Source organism: Eubalaena glacialis, chromosome 4 (assembly GCF_028564815.1).
Source record: "Eubalaena glacialis isolate mEubGla1 chromosome 4, mEubGla1.1.hap2.+ XY, whole genome shotgun sequence".
Taxonomy (NCBI): Eukaryota; Metazoa; Chordata; class Mammalia; order Artiodactyla; family Balaenidae; genus Eubalaena; species Eubalaena glacialis.
This window is the reverse complement of record NC_083719.1, coordinates 103,334,633-103,357,061: the sequence shown is the minus strand read 5'-3', so window position 1 is coordinate 103,357,061 and position 22,429 is coordinate 103,334,633. Positions and strand designations below refer to the sequence as shown.

Below are 22,429 nucleotides of genomic sequence, written 5' to 3'. Positions count from 1 at the left end.
TATGAATAATAATAATAATGCTGAAGGGGTACTGCAACGATTAAGTGAAAAACTAGTGTAACATGCCTAGCACAGTGTCTGGGATAAATACTATACATCTAAGATCTATGTCTAGATCTATACAGAGATAGATGTATAATTGAAAACATATCATATTAAATATGAATGATTTCAAGTAGGACATAGATAATGCTAAAACCTTCCACAAATTTTCAAACCTGTCTTTGCTCAAACTTGTGTGATTTAGATATGACTAAACAGAAAAATGCCAAAGAAAATGAAATCCTTCCTGCTTTATGTTATAGTATGCCTTTCAAGTCTATCTAGACGTTAATATATACTTATTTAAGCAGTTATAGAAAGGAAGGTGAAAAGGGTCAATAATATTCCAGTTAATATTTATATTTCATCTAGTATAAAATCCTAAAGTTGGTTCTAATAAAAGACCTAAATTAGTGTCAGAAAATAATTTATTATTAATAATTTAGAAATTCACAAGTATTCAAAATTCTTTTCCTGAAGGATTCAAAATAATTTTAGTGTTATTTAAATAAACACATTTTATTAAAACAAAATATGTTAAATGTTTCCTTTAAACTTTCTTTTGTCTATATTTTTAAGATTAGCTTCCCTGGTTCTACCAAACAAGAGCATATAAATAACAATTTAGAAACCTTAGTATTTTGAAACTCTCTATACTTTTTTTAACTATATATACAAACAATATATTTTCATTAGAGAAAAGCAGGACAAATAAACTAAAAATGATATTTAATCTCAGCACCTGTAGAATTAGTTTTAACATTTCACGTCCTTCTGAGTTTCCCTAGAAGCCAAGCCTGCAATCATGTGCACAAGGGAATCATGTGCACAGGTTTAATAGAGGGCTCTCAGGGCAAGGGAAGGAGTGGGATAAGGTGGGGGGAGGAGCTGAGGAAGTCATGGACTGCACCCCAGTGTCGGTTACCACTTGAGACAACGGGCCCAAGCAGTTGTATTCTGTGTACTTCAGTCATTGATAGTGGGATGCCCCCAGAGGCTCAAGCAAGGCAGTTCCTATTTGGTGAAGGACAGCTCTTCAGAGGAAGGAGGCAGTGGTGAGCTGTCAGCAGGCTGTGCTCAAAGCAGCTTGGTGTGGATGCACTGACCCAGTAAAAGTGACGGATATAGAAGAGGCACCTACAGCATCCACTACCCTCTCCTTCTAGACTTAAACGAATATGTATTATTTTACCTACATAGTGCTACACAGTATGCATTATTTTTATTTTATTTATTTATTTATTTATTTATTTATTTATTTATTTATTTATTTATTTATTTATTTATTTATTTATTTTTGGCTGTGTTGGGTCTTCGTTTCTGTGCGAGGGCTTTCTCCAGTTGTGGCAAGTGGGGGCCACTCTTCATCGCGGTGCGCGGGCCTCTCACTATCGCGGCCTCTCTTGTTGCGGAGCACAGGCTCCAGACGCGCAGGCTCAGTAGTTGTGGCTCACGGGCCCAGTCGCTCCGCGGCATGTGGGATCTTCCCAGACCAGGGCTTGAACCCGTGTCCCCCGCATTGGCGGGCAGACTCTCAACCACTGCGCCACCAGGGAAGCCCTTTAATTGCTTTTTAAAGCATTAACAATATATGATGAATATCTTTCCATGTTAACAAATACATTTCTATAACAGATGCGTAATGTATTATAAGTATAGATATACCTATTCATTATTTTCACATCTCTCTCTCTTTTGAATGGAAAATATACTTTTATTTAAATATTTGTCTCAGAAGGTAGAAACATTGAACTGTTATTTTATCTTTCATACATTTCCACGTGTTATAGTTATGTACCTCCCCTTGCCCTCACCCCGAAATAAATAATTTCTATATTACTCTTTCTGAGATAATTCTTTTCCAGTTAGTTTTCATCTCTCAGTCAAGGCCAAGATCGCGAAAAGCTAATTATGTCTTTTTATTGGTGATGATTGAAACCAAAAACTTAAATTAGATTTACTTCTGCTTTAATTAGGAAGAAAATAAAGTTACTCCTATTTTGGAGAAATTGAATAGAGAAATTTTGGCTAGTGAAACTGGTGTCCTCAGAGACACCAGTTTTTTTTGTTTGCTGGTTTTTTTACATGTTTCGGAAAATCTTCTGGTTTTTCACTTTCATCCAATAACTTCATAATGGATAACTGTGTGCCGGAGAAATTTTGTGTTTACTGTGATTAAAACATGTCAGGGCTGACAAATATTTAAAAGTTCTCAAATATTCCTTTGAGTCCATATTTTTCATGTTTAATATAAGTAAATCACATTTTTTTCATCATTTTTATATAAAGTTTGAAAAGCTTTTCACCTTCTGCATATCTCATTTTGGTTCCTATTACACACAATCAGCCAAAATTTGTTAAGCATATTTGCGCAAATCACTGTACCAGAGTCCAGGAAATTGAAATATATTCCTGGTCCCTGACCTCAAGGAGCTTAAAAATCTAGGTGTGGGGTTAAATAACCATATAGGAGCAAATAACCACACAGATTTGAGGTCACAAGACAATCTATTGACTGGCATAGGAGTTGTAAGAAAGTATTTTTTATACTTTCACATGAGAACCCAGCATGATTTAGAAAAGTTTCACTAAACAGTAGAACTTAAACTGCTTTTTATTTTTTAAAGATTTTTTTTTTTTTTTTTTTTGGATGTGGACCATTTTTAAAGTCTTTATTGAATTTGTTACAGTATTGTTTCTGTTTTATGTGTTGGTATTTTGGCCAAAAGGCACGTGGGATCTTAGCTCCCCAGCCAGGGATCAAACCCCCACTCCCTGCATTGGAAGATGAAGTCTTAACCACTGGACCACCAGGGAAGTCCCTTAAAATGCTTTTGAAAGACATGGCAAGTTTGGCAGAGCAGAGAAGAAGAAATAGACATTCTGCAAAGAGAGTAAGAGTTTGAACCAAGGTGGGGAGGGTAGAAAGCTCAAGCAGGGGTTTGAGTAATTTTTTAGGAGGCTGATATGAATCATTGAATTAAATCAGATCAATACTTTGGAAGAAAAAAGGAAGAAGAAAGGAAGAAAGGAGTGAAAAAAGAGAGAGGGAGAGTGATGGAAGAAAAATTATAGTTGCCTGCAGTAACTTTTAAAGAAGTTTCACATTTTTTTGCACTGAATTGTGGAATACAGCATTTTCACATATTATTCCTGTTACTTGCCTCAAGATACTGGCCAAAGAAGTCACCCTTAATTTAAGGAAATGCAAGTTGTGTAGTGTTTTTAAAGTTTATTCCAACTTGAAGGATATCAGTTACCATGAATGAAGGGCAAGCCATCTCTTTTATTTTTAAATATATGATCTGAGTGAGACTTTGTAATTTTGTTGGTCTTTACAAATCACATTCTTTTTTTTTTTTTGAATTTTATTTTATTTTTTTATACAGCAGGTTCTTATTAGTTATCTATTTTATACATATTGGTGTATATATGTCAATCCCAATCTCCCAATTCATCCCACCACCACCCCCCCAACCCCCGCTTTCCCCCCTTGGTGTCCATACGTTTGTTCTCTACATCTGTGTCTCTATTTCTGCCTTGCAGACCGGTTCATCTGTACCATTTTTCTAGATTCCACATATATGCGTTAATATACGATATTTGTTTTTCTCTTTCTGACTTACTTTACTCTGTATGACAGTCTCTAGGTCCATCCATGTCTCTACAAATGACCCATTTTCCTTCCTTTTTATGGATGAGTAATATTCCATTGTATATATGTACCACATCTTCCTTATCCATTCATTTGTTGATGGGCATTTAGGTTGCTTCCATGACCTGGCTATTGTAAATAGTGCTGCAAGGAACATTGGGGTGCATGTGTCTTTTTGAATTATGGTTTTCTCTGGGTATATGCTCAGTAGTGGGATTGCTGGGCCATATGGTAATTCTATTTTTAGATTTTTAAGGAACCTCCATACTGTTCTCCATAGTGGCTGTATCAATTTACATTCCCACCAACAGTGCAAGAGGGTTCCCTTTTCTCCACACTGTCTCCAGCATTTGTTGTTTGTAGATTTTCTGATGATGCCCATTCTAACTGGTGTGAGGTGATACCTCATTGCAGTTTGGGTTTGCATTTCTCTAATAATTAGTGATGTTGAGCAGCTTTTCATGTGCCTCTTGGCCATCTGTATGTCTTCTTTGGAGAAATGTCTATTTAGGTCTTCTGCCCATTTTTGGATTGGATTGTTTGTTTTTTTAATATTGAGCTGCATGAGCTGTTTATATATTTTGGAGATTAATCCTTTGTCCGTTGATTCATTTGTAAATATTTTCTCCCATTCTGAGGGTTGTCTTTTCATCTTATTTATAGTTTCCTTTGCTGTGCAAAAGCTTTTAAGTTGCATTAGGTCCCATTTGTTTATTTTTGTTTTTATGTCCATTACCCTAGGAAGTGGGTGAAAAAAGACCTTGCTGCAAATCACATTATTTCTAAACTACAGCTGACCCTTGAACTACATGGTCCACTTACATGTGGATTTCTAGTACTACAGTACTACAAGATCTATGGTTGGTGGATTTGTGGATGCAGAACCATGGATAGAAGGGCCAAGTGTAAAGTTATACACGGATTCTTGACCACATGGGGTTGACACCCTAATCCCCATGTTGTTCAAGGGTCAACTCTATGGCATTCAGAGTGGAAATTCAGAAAAAAAGAATGTAAAAAATTTTCAGCTTCATTTTCCTGCATGAAAACAATTAAAAAAAAAAAAAAAGAAGGATGAAAAACACAGAGGAAACTCTGTAATTTAACTTCAACAAAAATTAAAATATTGCCTCAATTCCTACCTCAAACTATGCAGAACAGCTGCTGAATGTGCTATTTCTATCAAATCAAGAGAGGATATTAAGGGAGATCGCATAGCATTACAGATTTGGGGCAGTATATAGAATAATCCAGAAGTAAGTGGCATGGCCCTGAGACACTCAAGCAACAATCCCTTATTTGGGATTGCAGCTGTGGACCAAGTTTGTTAGCAGGAACATTCCCAGTCACATTTGGCCCAGCAGTATGGAGTGGGGGTATCTGGCTTGGATGAGAAGTTGTTCATTCTCTCACCCATTTCTCTTTTCAGGAAGGGTGGAGTAGTGTGTGTACATCAGCTTTGCAGCTGCTGATAATAATGGCTAAAGAGAAAGAAATAAATACCAAATGATCACACAAAACACTTGTATATGTCACAACTGAGGCTTTGCCTTTCACCCCACAGGGAGAAACCAGGATAACCAGAGCCCTGGCGAAGTGTACCCTCATGATAGAGTGTGCGACAGACTTGCTGACCAGCAACATTGGGACAACATATCTAAATTGGCATTCCACATAGCCCAGCCCACTTTCCCAGCACCTTACTGTTCTGTTCCACAACAAGTGGCTCACCCAGAGGAAAAGGCCCCCATTAAAAGATGAGTAATAATAAAAAGGAAACAGTCAGCAATATTAGCAGAAAAAGAGGAGGCAAGAAATACAACAAAAAATGACAAATGAAACTGCACATCAGAAGAAAAATTATGGCAGAAAGTCAAAGATTTCTTTATTGTTATATCAGGCATTAAAAGATAAACTTTTGGAAACAATTGTTAAAAAATAGATTCAGGGCTTCCCTGGTGGCGCAGTGGTTGAGAATCTGCCTGCCAATGCAGGGGACACGGGTTCGAGCCCTGGGCCGGGAAGATCCCACATGCCGCGGAGCAACTAGGCCCGTGAGCCACAACTACTGAGCCTGCACGTCTGGAGCCTGTGCTCCACAACAAGAGAGGCCGCAATAGTGAGAGGCCTGCGCACCGCGATGAAGAGTGGCCCCCACTTGCCGCAACTAGAGAAAGCCCTCGCACAGAAACGAAGACCCAACACAGCCATAAATAACTAAATAAATAAATAAAATTAAAAAAAAAAAGATTCCGAGTATCCTATTCAGAAGGAAGAGGTGGAAGGGGAGCTGGAAAAAAATGAAAGGAACATATAACACAATCACAGGGAAAAAACAATAACAGGGAAGTAACAAAATGTGAAATGGATATATTACAAACACAATCATAGACATATAGGAAGGGATCGAAAAGCACAGCAAAATAAAATGTCAAAGAATAAAGATTAATAATTAGAAAAATAATACACAGAAGACAGATAAAGAAAAGCCAATAAATGCACAACTGGAATTCCTGAGGAAACTGGGGGGTGGGGAGGGGTTTCAAAAATGTAAAAGAAGACCTATAATAGAAGAAGAACTCAATCTTTGTCATACTTATATTAAAGTGTTGCATCTGATAATGACCTCAATTTACTTAAGAAAAAACTGTCTAAAAAATAACTGGAGGGAAAATACTGGAACCATATTTAGCATTAAATGCAGTTAATGCAGATCCACTACAAGGATACATAGCAATATCTTAGGTATCTAAACTCTGAGAATTTCTCAGATTCTGGATTTCCCACTGAAAACTTTCATGAGAGAGCTTCCAAGAAGTATTAGGTAGAGAGCCCAGGAACTGAAGTATTGTTAGTATTGTATTATTCCCAAAGAGTCCAAGGCCATGTCCAATTGGAACATTTCACTCCTCCCTATTGCAAATATCCAAGAGAGAGAGAATTTGGGCAAGTCTTTCTTTCTTTCTTTCTCCTTTCCTTTCTTTCTTTTTTTTTCTTTCTTTCTTCCTTCCTTCCTTCCTTCCTTCCTCTCTTTCTTTCTTTTGACACCATTCTGGAAGTCAGTGACGCTACCTAGCTCCTCTTTTGCCTCTGGATAAAGCCATATACTCCTTCCCTTTCTAGAACTAAGTAAAAGAACAGATTTAAGAGACATAAAATAATATAGCATTTCTTAGGTCACAAGAAATATTCTTTCACAGCTTATTACATTGGAAGACAGCTTAATTTAGTACAAAAACTGTATAGATTATTCATGTATTCATTATATAATTATACTGATGAATTTATACAAATGACTTAAGCATTTCCACATACATAGTTGAACATATTTACACAAATGGAAAGGTCACACACTTCATTTTGAACTTTTAATAAGTCCTGGTCAGCTGTTGGCACAAAGAGTGCATTGTTAGGAAACAGAATGGTACACTAATTGTGAAATGGTGGCTATTTCTCTATTTCTGTTGAGAGCAAGTAATGACTCAGAGGGCAGAGCCAAGACTCCAGTGCACAAGACAAGAGCTAAGAGAACAGTGAATCAGGAAATTATTCCCAGGGGGCAGAGCTGGTCCCTAATCAAAGAGCATTCTCTGTTTCCAGAGTAGCAGCCCTGAAACTATGTACCCGACCAGATTTCAGAATTGCTATGGATCAGTGGCTCTACACACCTTCCATTTCCTCTTTCTTGAACAGGAGTGTCTATTATAGTTATCGTATCCCTCTCTCACTATTGCATTTTGCATGTATGTGTGAAGGTGAGGTGGGGAGGGCAGATAACTTGTCATTTTAGTTCACAAATCAAGAAGAGCCACACTTGAGCAACTGCATCCGAGTCTCTGAACCTGTGGAAACTTGTCCCCACCTGGACCATGTTTAATGATGAAATCCTGGACTTAGACCTAATAGTGTAATTGAATAAGACTTTTGGGGTATTGGGAGGGGGATGGTGTATTTTGCATGTGCAAGGGATCTGCACTGTTGTAGCCAGAGACTGAATGGTAGTTGTTTGTCTTCAAAGATGACTCTCCAACAATTCTTATCATCTCACTATTTGCATGCCTCTTCCATGAAGAAGTGCAGACCATTTTCCCTTGAATCTGGGCTGGCCTGGTGACATACTTTGATCAACAGAATGCTATGGAAATGGTGTGGTGTATTTGAGAAGCTGGATTTTAAGAGACCTGGCAGCTTCTGTCTTTGTTCATTTGGTATACTCTTGCTGCTATTAAAGGAATTCTAGCCTAATGACAAGAGACTATGAGGGAAGAGGGGCCCAATCATCCCAGTGCCACTGCTGAGTCTAGTCCCCAGTCAGCTCAGCTGACTTCAGCTGAGTAGTTCCAGAAGACCAGCAAAACTTCCACCCAGACGACCTATAGAACAGTGAAAATCAAAACATCGATATTGTTCTAGGTCACTAAATTTTGGAGCAGTGTGTCACACAGCAGTGAGTAGCTAGAACATTAAGTGCTCCCAACTGGATTTCAGACATTTCTAGGCAAGTGTGGGAAACGTGAAATATGCCAGATAGGATGCCATTTTAAAAATACTTTTTGGTTAGAGGAAAATGAGACAAGTGTTTGCATATATAGGGGGAAAACAAAGGGACCGGCTGGAAAGAATGGGAAAAACAGCATTGCCTGCTTCAGACTTTGGGCTGTAAGCCTGGACTCCTGACAGGGTCCTGCAGGAAGAGACACAGGGCACTTAGAAATACAGCTTGCTGCCCGTGTAACAAAGAGGGACTTGGAAATTGTGCCAGTGTGACAGGCATTCTCTCTCTTTGTGTGCAGAGCAGGAACACAGCCCCACTCTGGCTCTTTGGACACTGACCACTTTGTGGGTCCTAGAGGATGGTGCCCAGATGCAGATGTTCTTGCCGTGAGCGGGTGGGCTGTGAAGCGTCAGCAAGAGCACTTCTGCTGGTTTCTTGAAAGTGTTAGTGAGTGAGAGAGCGTGGAACCTGAGCAGATGCCCTATGAGTTCCTAAAACTCCACTCCCCCTCGCTCTCCTAGAACAAGCTGGCTCATATTTTGAGGTGGCTTCATTAGGTTGTGAGCAATGGAGTAGAGAAATTTAATTATTATTGTTAACATGACCTTATTTGAAGCCATAAGTTGGTAACTCCTAGAATAATTCAGGTCATATAATGATACTTGTATTTATATACACAATTATATTTAATATGTGATAATATATAATTATATATATTATTAAATATAATATCTTTTTGCAATATCATGTTTCTTTCATACACATTATCTCTTTTAAAAGCCTCCTGGGGGCTTCCCTGGTGGTGCAGTGGTTGAGAATCTGCCTGCCAATGCAGGGGACACGGGTTCGAGCCCTGGTCTGGGAAGATCCCACATGCCGCGGAGCAACTAGGCCCGTGAGCCACAACTACTGAGCGTGCGCGTCTGGAGCCTGTGCTCTGCAACAAGAGAGGCCGCGATAGTGAGAGGCCCGCGCACCGCGATGAAGAGTGGCCCCCACTTGCCACAACTAGAGAAAGCCCTTGCACAGAAACAAAGACCCAACACAGCCATAAATAATAAATAAATTAAAAGCCTCCTGACCACCCTGTGAAGTATGTAGGTCAAATATTATTTTCTCCATTTTTAATTGAGAAGTAAACTCATCTTAAATAAGAGATTAAAGGACTTTCCCAAGATTACAAAATAAAAGTGATAGAACCAGGACTTGAATTTAGCTCTCCTAGTTCTAGTAATCAGTGGAGGATCTGTGCTTCCATGCCAGATTGGATGTAATTTATATGACATATAATACAAACTTTGGAATTTTTTATCTATATGCATATCAGCATATACATACATACATTTGTGCATTCATCTACACATGTAAATTTATTCTGAAGACGTGTTCTTACATCTTATCACAGATGTAAAGAAAAAATATATAAAAACAAAATATTATTGGGATATAAATTACTAGTTTGTCATAAGAAATATACCCCCACAAAATCTCCTATAATAAATATATGCTAACACAATATTTCAAAAATACTTTTGCTTACTCTTATGTACTCATTTCTTAAAAATTATTCTTGCAAACACATCTCTAGCATCTAGCATAATTTTTTAGGTATAGTCACTACTGATATAATGTTGTCTAGCAAAAAGGTTATGCATCAACAGTTTCCACTGAAATAAGCTGTCATCAGCACATTTCCTTATGAAATAATATTCATTAAAAATAGGATATTCTCTTAGCTAAAGTGACAGCTCATCACCTTGTCAATTTTCTATAATAATATACACTTTACAATACGGTGCTAACAAGACACAAGGTAACATTTCAGTCATCTACTAGAGTGTCAAAATGGAGACTAGATATACTGCATTCAAAGAAAAGGTGCCAATTAAATGTATTCTCTCTACAGTCAGTGCTCCAGTATCATACAATAATGTGATCTGTATCCTTGTTATCCGATACTAGATACTAGTGTTCCACCACATTCAGTTTCTCTCTCTCTCTCCATTTTCAATATTAACCCCAAGCATATTTTCATAACCATTACAAGACTTGGCAGGGGGATTACCAAATCAGGGAATGCTGAGATCAAGAGCCTTGGCAGATGCACAGAAGTGGAGGAAAAAAGCAGAACACTTACAATACGGGAGGAAGCACAATGCTTAAGATGAATATGTTTACAGTCTGTCACAATTAAATTGGAATCTTTGCCACTGGTTAGCCATCTGACTTTACACAAGTAATTAACTTTTCCAACCCTCAATGTCTTTTTATTAAAATGGGGTTCTTAATTCTACCTCATTGGGAGCGTGTGAGGATTAAATGGTACAATGTTTGTAAAGGGTTTAGCCCAGAGCCTGACTTATAATAGAAGCCTAATAAATGCCAGCTCTATTCACGTGCCTCACTTTAAAGATTCCATTCCATTGAGAAGTCAGTTCTCTGTCTTATTGTTGCACTTCTGAATGCTATTAAGGGGTTTTTGTCTTTGTTTTTCAACAGTTTAACTAGATATACCTCATTTTGTTTTTCTTTGTATTCAAAAGAAATGCTCGCAATTCATTTTATTAACCGAATATGTGGCTTCAAGTCTTGCATCTACTTTGAAAAATTCTCAAAAACGATCTTTTAAAAAATAGCATCTAGCCAATTCTTTTTCTTCTTTGCTTCTACAACTCCAATTATACCTATGTTAGTCTTTATCCCTGAGACTGGTATCACTTATGCTCCTTTGTGTATTTTCCATTCTTTTTAAAATTCTGTGCTGCAGCCTGATTAAACTTCTATGTCTAATTTTCTGGTTAACTCCTTTATTACATTCTTTTTTCTGTAACATTTTATTATAAAAATATTCAAGTACACAGAAAAGTTGAAAGAATTTTACATTGAACAGCCATATGTCCACCAACTAGATTCTGCCATTAATATTATATTATACTTGCATTATCACATATCTACCTAACCATCTAACTATACAGTCATCAATCCATCTTACTCTTTAATGCATTTCAAATTAAAACGCAGACCTCACTACACTTCCTTCTAAACACCGCAGCATGCATACCATTAGCTAGAGTTCAGTATTTGTTTATAGTAGTTTTTATTTTGAGGTAGAATTTATATACAATGAAATACACAAATCTTAGATATTCATTTGCTGAGTTTTGATAAATGCAAACACTGCTGTACCTAATCCTCTACCAAGATGTAGAACGTAGTCATCCCCCTAGAAAGTTTCTTCATGCCTCTTCCCAGCCAGTCCCAACGTCCTCACCCATAAGCAATCACTGTTCTGATTTTTTTCCACCATAGGTTAGTTTGCCTGTTCTAGAACTTCATATAAAGTGAATCATACAGTAAGTATCTTTTATGTAAGATTTTTTTACATAATATAATGCTTTTGAGAATTCATCCATGTTGTTAACTATACTAGTAGTTGTATTGATTTCCTAGGGTGACTGTAAAAAAGTATCAGAAGTTGAGTGGCTTAAGACAACAGCAATTTATTGTGTCACAGTTCTGGAGACTAGAAGTCTGAAATCAAGGCACTGGCAGAGCCATGCTTTCTCTGATGGCTCTGGGGGAGAATCCTTCTTTGCTTCTGGCTTTTGATGTTTGCCAGCCACCTTTGGCATTCCTTGGCTTGTAGCTTCATCACTACAGTCACATGGCTGTTGTTTTTCTGTGTATCTTCATATCATTTTTCCTCTGTGTGTCTGTCTCTGTGTCCAAATTTCCACAGGGAGTGAGGGGCAAATCCAGCCTTAGAGGGAAATGCTTTCCTTCTCAGAGTCCAGTGGAGAAAGGAGCCTCCTGTTCCTGAACGCTGCTCCCTCACCTACAGGGAGAAGCTGCTGGAAGCTAAAACTTCAAACAAAAACCCTTCTTGCAATTGCATCACAGGTGTTGATCCTAGTCTCTAGTTGTATTGGTTTGTTTAAACTTTGTTTCTGGAAGCTACTCACATCACCCAGGTCCACCACTCAGATTTGGGAGACAAACTCAGGAAAGTCTTTATTTCAGTACTTCTTTGAAAGAATCTTTAAAAAGCAACCAGAAACCTTCCAAACATGTATTTCTTTACAGGAAAACCCTCTTAGGACACAGGCAGCATGCCCTCTGCAGTTTCAGAGCTGGTGTGGACAGCACACCTCGATGGGGCTCAGCCTAGCACAGCGGTCAACTGCACGGAGCCCTGACTGGGCACAGAGTGCGAAGTTTTTTTCCTGCTAAAATGCAGTTCCCCTTTAAATAAAAGAGAAAAAGAACAGAACAGGGAAAAGGGCTCCTCTGAGATGAGGGTCTTCCTCGCTCTGCCCTGGTGGCAGACCCAGGTGTGGACATGGTGGGCGCTGGCCCTTGTTGGCAGCAGGGGTGGCGAGGCTTGATGGTGGATGGTCTTCCGTGGTGGACCCCACCTCTCACTCCCCCTCCTCCTTCTCCTCCTCACCAAGCACCGGCATTGGGCACTTGCTCTGACTTAGGCTCCTCTCTCCCTTGGGTGTTCCTCTCCCTCTCATGCTGCTCAAAATGATGCTTCAGTTTTAGCAGTGGAAAACAGGTATCCATTTATTTTTACTTTTTTAACCCAGAATAAGATGCTAGTGGAGGAGGCCACCTTCTAGTACTGGGGCAGCCCCATCACCCTGCTGGGCTGGTATGCTTGCTGCCCCTGGTACATGGAGTATATGGAGTCTTGTGACAGCGCCACGCTGCCAAGATAACTGTCCTGCGACAGCTTGGGCTGGGAGAGGTGGGCCTGGCTCACCTGGAAGGGCTGGCTGATGGAGATGCAGCCTGTCCTCAGGGCACCCTGTGAGACAGCTTTGACGGCACATGCCCGGCTGGCCTGGCTGTTGAGGAGATTCCTCTGGCTTCCCCGGAGGCCCAAAGCTGTTCTTCTAGAATCCCCCATGACCAGTCTTGCCTTTTGGGGTGCCCCACCTGTGGATGGCCTGTTAGCTTGTCCAAAATACCCCGGTGGCAGCATGGGTGGCATGACCAGGTTGGAGGCAATGGGGACTGTTCATGGAGGTCATGAGGCTGGGGTAGGCACTGATCATGCTGATCTGGTCATAGGTCTGGAAGCACATGTTCAAAGGCTGGCCCTGGCTGCTCTGATCATAGACTGATCCTGGGATAATGGCTTTCCGGGGTCATACATGGATGTTGTCATGAAGCGGGCTCCAAGGTTGATGGTGATGACTAGCTTCCTGGGCTTGCTGAACTGCATGAGGCTCTCTTGCAGATTGTTCAGTGCCCCCGCCCTCAGCAGGTGGCTGTACTTCAGCAGGTGGTTCCAGAGCAGCTGCTTGGACAGGGCCCTTGGGTTGCCCATAATGTGCTGTGGTCAGGGCCACGTTAAGTGCCTGGGGTTGTTTAAAAATCCAATGCTTTGGTGCTTACTTGCCCACATGCAGAAGATGATAAAATTGTTCTTGAGCCCCTGAAAGACATCCACGCTGCCATTCTCCACCTCTTGGTAGGGCTTGGTGTGCAGGGAGTTACTGAGCTGCACGTACTGCGCTGGTAGGAGCGTTGCCCCTCATAGGACATGATGACGGACATGATGATGGCAATCTGGTCCAGCTTGGCAGCTGTCTTCATTAGCTTTGTGGTGATCTTTTCTATGTTTGCAGCTTCTGGCCTGTTAGGTAGGAGGTACCTGACCTGATGATCTCCTCATGGCCCTGGGTCACACAGAGCATCTTCACATGACCTGCTGCTGTTCTGACAAGGGTCCTTGCAGAAGATGTTGGACAGGAAGGCGCTGAGTGCAGGGTACCTCTGATCCTGGACCTGGAGGCGGATGACGCAGATGGGAAAGGTGCCCAGCACCACCAGGTACTCAAGGAGTGACTGGGACAGCCCAGCCTTGGCTGCCTTCTTGCATATCACCATGAGGCCCAGCTGGCAGTGGTCATCCACAAGGATCAGCTGCTTGGCTCTGAGGACACAGGGACCATGCACTCCAGGGCTCAGTGGCCTGGGTCCCCGTGAAACTGCATCTTGGCAAGCTTCGGTCACCCGCATGTACAGCAGATGACATCTGTGTTCATGAGCAGCTCCCTCTCAGGAGCCTGCTTCAGGGCCAAGTACCACTTCTGGTCTGCAGATGACAGCTCCCAGGTCTTGTCCTTCAGCAACTGCAGCTTCTGGAGCTCTGGCATGCTACCTGTGTTCCTGATCTGCTTGTGCAGGGCCAGGACGTGCAATGGGGAGCCGAGGACACTGGCGCAGAGCTGCATGACTTTCAGCCTGGTCAGTGGATCTTCTTGGTCAGCTAATCCCTGGCTATGTTAGTTGGGGCACAGACTAGCACAGGCCCACTAAGCCAGATGGTAGATGATGGTGGCTGAGGTCACATCTTCCCTGTGCCTAGTGGTCCCTGGATCTGGCTCAGAGGTCTCTGTAGCACCATCCTCAGAAAGTCAACCTGAGAGTGGTGGAGGTCTTGGAACTCTTGTGCTGTGAAGTACTTGGGCAGCTGGCACTTTCTGATCACGCCTAGCAGTTTATGGTAGATGTAGCCCAACAAGGAGCTCTCCTCCACAGCAGATGTTTTCAACACTCTGCATTCTGTCTAATGAGGCTGACTTCCACATGAAATCCACCTGGAAGTTATGAGTTACCTCCAAGGTGCGCCCACAACTACTCTGCAGCTCAATGGCGATCTCATTGCCATAATTATCAGGAGCCTTGATGACGTGGCCGATCCCTTTCCACAGGGGCACCAGGTCCCCTTTGTACCACAGGCAAATCTTGTTCCCCTGCATGAGCTGCATGTCTCCTAACCAAATTATTACTAAAGCCTGATTATCAAAGTCAGTCTTGGGCAAAGTGAAGTAGGCAATTCTCTTCTTGTTAAGGCCCAGGTCCCACCTGACAGTGATGTTACCTTGACTCTGGGACTCTTTCAGTTTCTTAGAGTAGTTGGTCTCCAGCTTGACCAGAGGGCCAAATATGTTCTGGTACTGGTACAAGTCCTCCTACCTGGGGATGATATGCTGCGGCCCCGCCTCCACCCCTGGCTTCTCCAGGTCCTCCAAGGTGGTGGAAGGATTTTCCTTGCCGAGCTATTCCAGCTGGCTCATCTACTCCGTGGTGATCTCTGAGCCCACAGCTGTTCCTGCTCAGAAGGGATTGTGATCAGCCAGGACAGGAAGTAGTGGTCCTGGATCCGGGGTTTCCACTGTGAACTCTCTCAGCTGATTTTCTTGAGGCTGCTCTGAGTGGCTTAGGGCTGACTGCACAGTTGCCCCATGACCCAGGTGGCTTTGGTAAGAATGAAGCCAAGGAGGAAGGCCTTGCTGCTGACATAGTCATAACACTCCAGAACCGTCTCCCCCGGGGCCCATCCTTGCGCAGAGTCATCTCTTTGCATTTTGCCCTCAGAGGTGACTTAGAATGTGGCTGCCAGAAGCATTTCCATGATCTACTGAACCACTCTTGCTGGTATCACAGTAAACCATGCAATCGGGATCGGGTATTCCCCAGTAGCTGCAGGCATGTATGAGACATCCTTCCTATAACAAGTATCGTCTTCATCTTCTTTGAAGTTCAACTTGGCCAACTGGCTGGTCTTGCCCACATTCTCATTCTCGCCTGGTTCTGCAGGATGCACACGGGTCAGCCCACCTGGGAGTCCACCTGTCCGGCTGCAGCTTCCACACGGACCCGGCCTCTAGGGTTGCCACCTTGGGAGGCGCGTCTGTGTCTGGCTGGGTAAGGCGAACTCGGTGCCTTCAAACCCCGAGCCGTGCGTGTGGAAGCCTGGGAGGTGGCTTTCTGCGCATCTAGGAAGGTGCGCATGTGCGGGCTGGGCGGAAACGCCTCCAAGCTCACGCTGCTGCGTTTGCGCCGCACAGAGCCCTCAGCCACGCTGAGGTCTAGGCCGCTGCGCAGCAGGGCAGTATCCAAAGGGCTGCCACCGCGCGAGCCACGCGCCCAGAGCTGCGCTTGCTGCCCTCGGAGCCACCGGCAGCTCACAGCGACTGCAGGAACCGCCGTCGCCATGGCCTGTTGTAAGTACGTTGCTTTAATTTTACCTATTCTGTCGGATGTGAGGTGGTCTCCATTGCATCCTTGGTTTCTGATATTATTTTTTGTTTTAGGAGTTCCATTTTATTCTTTTGATATAAATTCTAGTTTTCTAGTTGATTTCTCTATCTTGTCATCCATTTCACAGTCATTTAAAATCTTTTTCTGAAAACCAGTATCTGGATCACCTGTGCATTAGTTTCTATTGCCGCCCCCCCGCCCCCCCCCCCTTATTTTTTATTTTGTATACCTGGTAAAGTTTTTATTGAATTACTAAAATTATGTGTAAAAATTATAGGGATTCTTGAAATGTTATATTTCTCTAAAGGGGATTTCTTTAGCTTCTGGCAGTCAATTAGAGTTGGCATGGATTACTTTAATTCAAACGGGCTGAGCTGATTCACAGCTGGGTTCAAGTCTGTAAGGCTGGTCTATTTCTGGCTTAACCTCAGCATAGACTGTAGCCCTTCTGGTGTCCAATTGAATAGTTGGGGTTTTTATCAGAACCCCATCCTTTTGGTGGTTCTTTAATCCCATTTTTAAAATCTTCCCAGAACCATGAAACTGACAAAAATCCTGCATAGTTTCTCGAACTCATAGCAGCTACTTTCTGCGCCGCTTCTGTGCTTCTCAGCCTATACTACTTACAAACTGGCAAGTGCCTCAAGAGGAAAAAAGGCTCAGACTGTTGGGCTCAGTTCTTTGAACTCTTCTCTCTATAATCTTGGCCTCTTAGGTTCTGGCTGTCTTGATGCCCTTGAACTCTAATTTTAGTCGTTTTAGGCTCATGATATTGCTGAAGTTCTTTAAAAGACTTGACTGTTTAAAGCACAAACAGTAATAGTGGGTATGGGGTTTATAGAATATGTTGAATTAAAACATATGGCTAATATACAAGGAATTGAGTGGGGATTAAGTGAAATTATACCATTATATAGTTATTGTATTGTTCTTTAATATCTTATGAATTGAGACTGTGGTAAGTTAAGTGTGTGTATTACTATCTATAGGGTAACCATTACAACATATACCAGTGGACACACACAAAGAAGTATTGCTAAAAAAAATCAATAAAATAGATAAAATTGGATAAAAATTATTCTGTAAGCACAAAAGACAATAGAAATAAATGAACAATAGCACACATAACAGATGGGACAAATAGAAAACAAATACCAAGGTAGTAGAATTAAACTGATCTGAACAAAACCATAATTCCTTTAAATGTAAATGGACTAAATGCTCCATTAGAGAGAAGTAAATTACAAGACTGGATAAAAAGCAAGACCTATCTACATGTTGTTTACAGGATATATTTTATAATATCTAAAAACACAAATAAGTTCAGTTTGAGGAGTGGAAAAAGATATATAAAGTGAAATAAATCTATGACACAGAAATTCCATTTCTAGGTATTAAGCCAAGAGAAATGAAAACATATGTCTATGAAAATGTGTATAAGAGAATATTCATAGCAGGCTTTATACAAAGTAATAGCCAAAATTTGAAAACAATCCAAGAGGCCCATCAATATGAAAATGGGTAAAGAAATTGTAGTATATTTATACAATGGAATACTTAACAGTTAAAAAGAATGAACTTTTGATTGATGAAACAACATGGATAAATCTTAAAAATAGTATCTGAGTGAATGAATCTAGATGCAAAAGAGTACTTATATATGACTTCATTTAATATAAGTTCCAAGAACAGGCAAATCTATACCATGTTAATAGAAGTGAGAAACTGGTTACCTCTAGGGGAAAGCAGACTAACTGGAAAGGGGGAATGATGGAAATTTTGGGAGTGATGGAAATGTTCTATATAGTAATTTCAGTTGTTGTTACCCAGTCATTGTCAAAATTATTGAACTGTACTATTAAGATATATGCATTTTATTTTTTGTGATTTATACCTCAACAAAAAGTATAAAGTGAAGCATCACTTAAAAACAAATCTGGACTAAGACATTATTTTGTTCATTTCTTAATAACAGAAGACAGTAGGTACATACAACTTGTAAAAAAATAATAAGGAAAATTGTGTTTCCAAAAATAGAGCTGGGTTTTTTGCCATCTTATTTTAGTGGATCAGTTAGTAACATATAACCAAATATGAGGCTGAAGCCCTTGAAAAATACAGTAGATCAATGAATTCCTTCTTCCAATTATATGGTTCTCACAGAACACTTGAATTTAGGTCCAGTGCATATGTCATAATATGTGTCCAAAATATTGAATAAACAGGAGAAGGAAAGGGTTTGGGTTTAAAGCGTACAGTGTTTGTGCTTTGAGCTGTACGTTGAAAGTAAATAAAACATTAAATAAGGAAGTCTACTCCCTTATTTAAATGACACATACAATTGTTTTATAATTTGAACCGAAAGAAGATTTAACTAGAGCCTTCTAGTCAAAAAGAATTTAAGACAATATTATAAATATTTTCAAAGATCTAAGGTAAAGATGGATATAATGTATGAACAGATAGAGGTTCATAGTAGAAAAATGGAAACTAAAAAGGGGTCAAATGGAAATTTGAGAAGTGAGATGAAATGAGGTCATAACAACAGACTGGACAATGAGAAAAGATCAGTGAACTTGCAAATCAATAGAAATGAACCAAACAAAAGCCCAGAGTGAAAAAAATAAAAAGAGCAGTATTGACCGCTTTATTGTAGGACAACATTGGTATTGAACACACATGGAACTGGAATCATGGGATGGAAGAAAAATTGCATTAGAGAAAAATATTTGGAGGAAAAATGGTGAAACCTTTTCTAAGTTAAAACACATTATGAAAGCTTAATTACCTATTGAATATGTAAGCTCTGTGTGACTTGCAAAGTAAATTTTTCTTATCCAGCAAACTGATACGCCATTTGAGTTATGATTTTAAGCTTTACTGAGATATAGTTGAAAAAAATCAACTACACATATTTAAAGTGTACAATTTGATAAGTTTTGACATATGAATATACCTCCCACATTTACTTATGCTCATTTGTAATTCCTCTTGCTTATCCTCTCCCTGGTCCCCAGACAACCAGTGCTCTGAGTTCTGTCAGCAAGGGTTAGTTGGATTTTTTTTGGAATTTTATATAAATGGAATAATGCATTATATACTACTTTTGTGTATGGTTTTTCTTTCACCCAGCTTAGTGATTTGAAGGTTCATCCATGTTGTATCTATAATTAGTTCATTCTTTTTTATTGCTAAGTAGTAATATAATTCTATGCAATGAATTTTTAAAACTGGTAATACTAAGCTATGGTGATGATTGCCTCAAGCAGAAGGTGAAGAGATTGATTCGGAAAGGCCTAGAGGGAAGTTTCTGTAGTATGGGTGCTGTTTATAGGGTGTACACGTATGTTAAAACCCATTGGACTATATTCTTAAGATATGTGCATTTCACTGATTGTAATTTATACCTCATGAAAAGAAAAGAGAAGGCAGCGTATGAAAAATAACCAGGTATACTGCCCAATTGCCATCCTAGTTGATTGATATTATCATGTGCTTAGGTCAGTTATCTATTTTTAATGTTTTTGGTTATCCACAAGGACTATCTTTAGATATTTTTTTAAAGCATTTTCCTGTGATTTAACTCTTTTGTGAATGCTAATTTAAGAAAAGTGTACTTTACGATAGCTTTTATCAAAACACTTTTACTCCCCCCCAAGTTGTCTTTATGGAAATAAAATTTATGTCCCAAATTGGCTATACCTATGATAATTCCCAATATATTAGAATGGAATTGCTAATGTTAAAGCCTCATTTTTATAATTTTTTCTTTATCAGTAAAATGTAATAAAATACTATGCATCCCTTATATCAGACAGACTTAAATTCTGTCATAAAAATTGAGATGTAGGGGCTTTCCTGGTGGTGCAGTGGTTAAGAATCTGCCTGCCAGTGCAGGGGACACAGGTTCAAGCCCTGTTCCGGGAAATTCCCACATGCCATGGAGCAACTAAGCCCGTGTGCCACAACTACTGAGCATGCACTCTAGAGCCCCTGAGCCACAACTACTGAAGCCCACACGCCATAACTACTGAAGCCCATGCGCCTAGAGCCCGTGCTCTGCAATGAGAAGCCACCGTGATGAGAAGCCTGCACACGGCAACAAAGAGGAGCCCCCGCACGCAGCAACAAAGATCCAACGCAGTCAAAAATAAATATAAATAAGTAAATTAAAAAAAATTGAGATGTTATTCAAACTAACTTGTAAATCAGATAATCTCAATTAAATAGCATATTTTTATTGAATGACAAATGATTGAAATCTAAGCATTCATTTATTCATTTAAACATTTATTAAGTACTTACTGGAAGAGTAGATGTACAGTTTTATGTGCTTTACCTACCGTAGGATATCTTTGGTCTTCTCAGTATTAAATATTAGCTTCTATAGAAAAGTGATAACATTTTTTATATGGTCTGGTATATATAGCTCAATATTAAACTGTATATAATTAAGCTATATTCAGTATTAGAGTATTATTGAGTATACACCATATTGAGTATAGAATACCCAATATTGCACTCAATATTATACTCTATATTAAGCTGTATGTAACCTAAGTAAAGGGTGTTCTGTTTATCAGAGCCTTCTGGTGCCTGGACCACCTCTTGTAAACAGAGTCTTTTCTGTTCCATCTTCAGTTTTGTTTAAATGCCATTCATTATGGCAGAGCAAAAATGTATACTTTAGTGTCCAAGTGTCTTTGAAAAATAATTGCTCATCCAGATAAATCTATAGTGCCCCAGCTTGAGTTTTGCTTCTATAGGGTTTGGATTATTATGACTTTCCAATTAGAACCTCAGTACAATAATTACCATTTATTTATAATTTATCTCAGTACTTACTCTTCTTACTTCAATATCCCATCATCTGATGCTCTGATGGCAGCCAGAATGGGACCAGGAGCCTCAGTGCTGAGCTATTCTTGTGCTATGAGAACTCTAACATTACTCTCCTGAATGGAAGGAGCTCTCCAGAGGTTTCTGTTTGTCCCTAAAAAAGATTCAAACTACTTGGCTTATCAGGCCTTCTGAAGAGTGACCTCTTTTGGTACCCTGACCTTGCTTCTGCCTCTCTCCCCCTTTGCTCATCACTCCAGTTGCTCAGGCCTTCCCTCTGACCCCAATGACTGACAGACTCATTCCTGTGCTTGGGTACTTAGAACATTCTTTCTCAGATCTTCACAAGACTGGTTCTTTCTTTCCTTTTCTTTTTGTTTTTAAATCAAAGTATAGTTGACTTATTATTTTAGCTTCAGGTATACAGCATAGTGATTTGATATTTTTATATATTATCTGTATGTCTTCTTTGGAAAAATGTTCAGGTCTCCTGCCCATTTTTAATTGGATTTTTTTTTAATATTGAGTTGTATGAGTTCTTTCTCTATTTTGATTATTAGTCCCTTATTACATATATCATTTACAAATATTTTCTCCCATTCAGTAGGTTGTATTTTCCTTTTGTTGATGTTTTTCTTCACTGTGCAAAAGCTTTTAAGTTTGATTAGGTCCCATTTATTTATTTTTGCTTTTATTTCCCTTGCCTGAGGAGATAGATCCAAAAGTATATAGCTAAGACCTATGCCAAAGAGTGTACTGCCTATGTTTTCTTCTAGGAGTTTTATACATTTAGGTCTTTAGTCCATTTTGAGTTTACTTTTGTATATGGTTTGAAAAAATGTTTTAATTTTATTATTTTACATGTAGTTGTCCAGTTTTCCGAACACCACTTATTAAAGAGACTGTCTTTTCCCCATTGTATATTCTTGCCTCCTTCATCGTAGATTAATTGACCATATGTGCATGGGTTTATTTCTGGTCTCTTTATGTTTTTCCATTGGTCTATGTCTCTTTTTTTGTGCCAGTACCATGCTCTTTTGATTACTGTAGCTTTGTAGTATAGTCAGAAGTCAGGGAGCATAATACCTCAAGCTTTGTTCTTTTTACTCAAGATTGCTTTGGCTATTTGGGGTTTTTGTAGTTCCATACAAATTTTAGGATTATTTGTTCTAGTTCTGTGGAAAATATCATGAGTATTTTGATAGAGATTGCATTAAATCTGTAGATTGCTTTGGGTAGTGTGGACATTTTAACAATATTAATACTTCCAATTGATGAACATGGGATATCTTTACATTTATGTGCATCATCTTCAGTTTTCTTCATCAGTGTGTTATAGT

The 22,429-nt window shown here is 39.7% G+C and overlaps 1 long non-coding RNA gene and 1 pseudogene across 2 annotated transcripts in view; one reads left to right on the top strand and one right to left on the bottom strand.

Annotated features, from left to right (window-relative positions):
- The window catches only part of LOC133089898 (uncharacterized), a 704,715-nt gene that overhangs the window by 363,438 nt on the left and 318,848 nt on the right, over positions 1 to 22,429 (top strand). The window contains exon 5 of one of the 2 annotated variants that reach the window (XR_009700763.1): positions 5,262 to 5,898. The exons of the other annotated variant lie outside the window; for it this stretch is intronic. This is a non-coding gene — a long non-coding RNA (uncharacterized LOC133089898). Of the gene's footprint in view, positions 1 to 5,261; positions 5,899 to 22,429 lie in introns of those variants that run through there. 2 annotated transcript variants of the gene reach the window in all.
- LOC133089524 (regulator of nonsense transcripts 1-like) lies at positions 12,811 to 16,205 on the bottom strand (annotated as a pseudogene).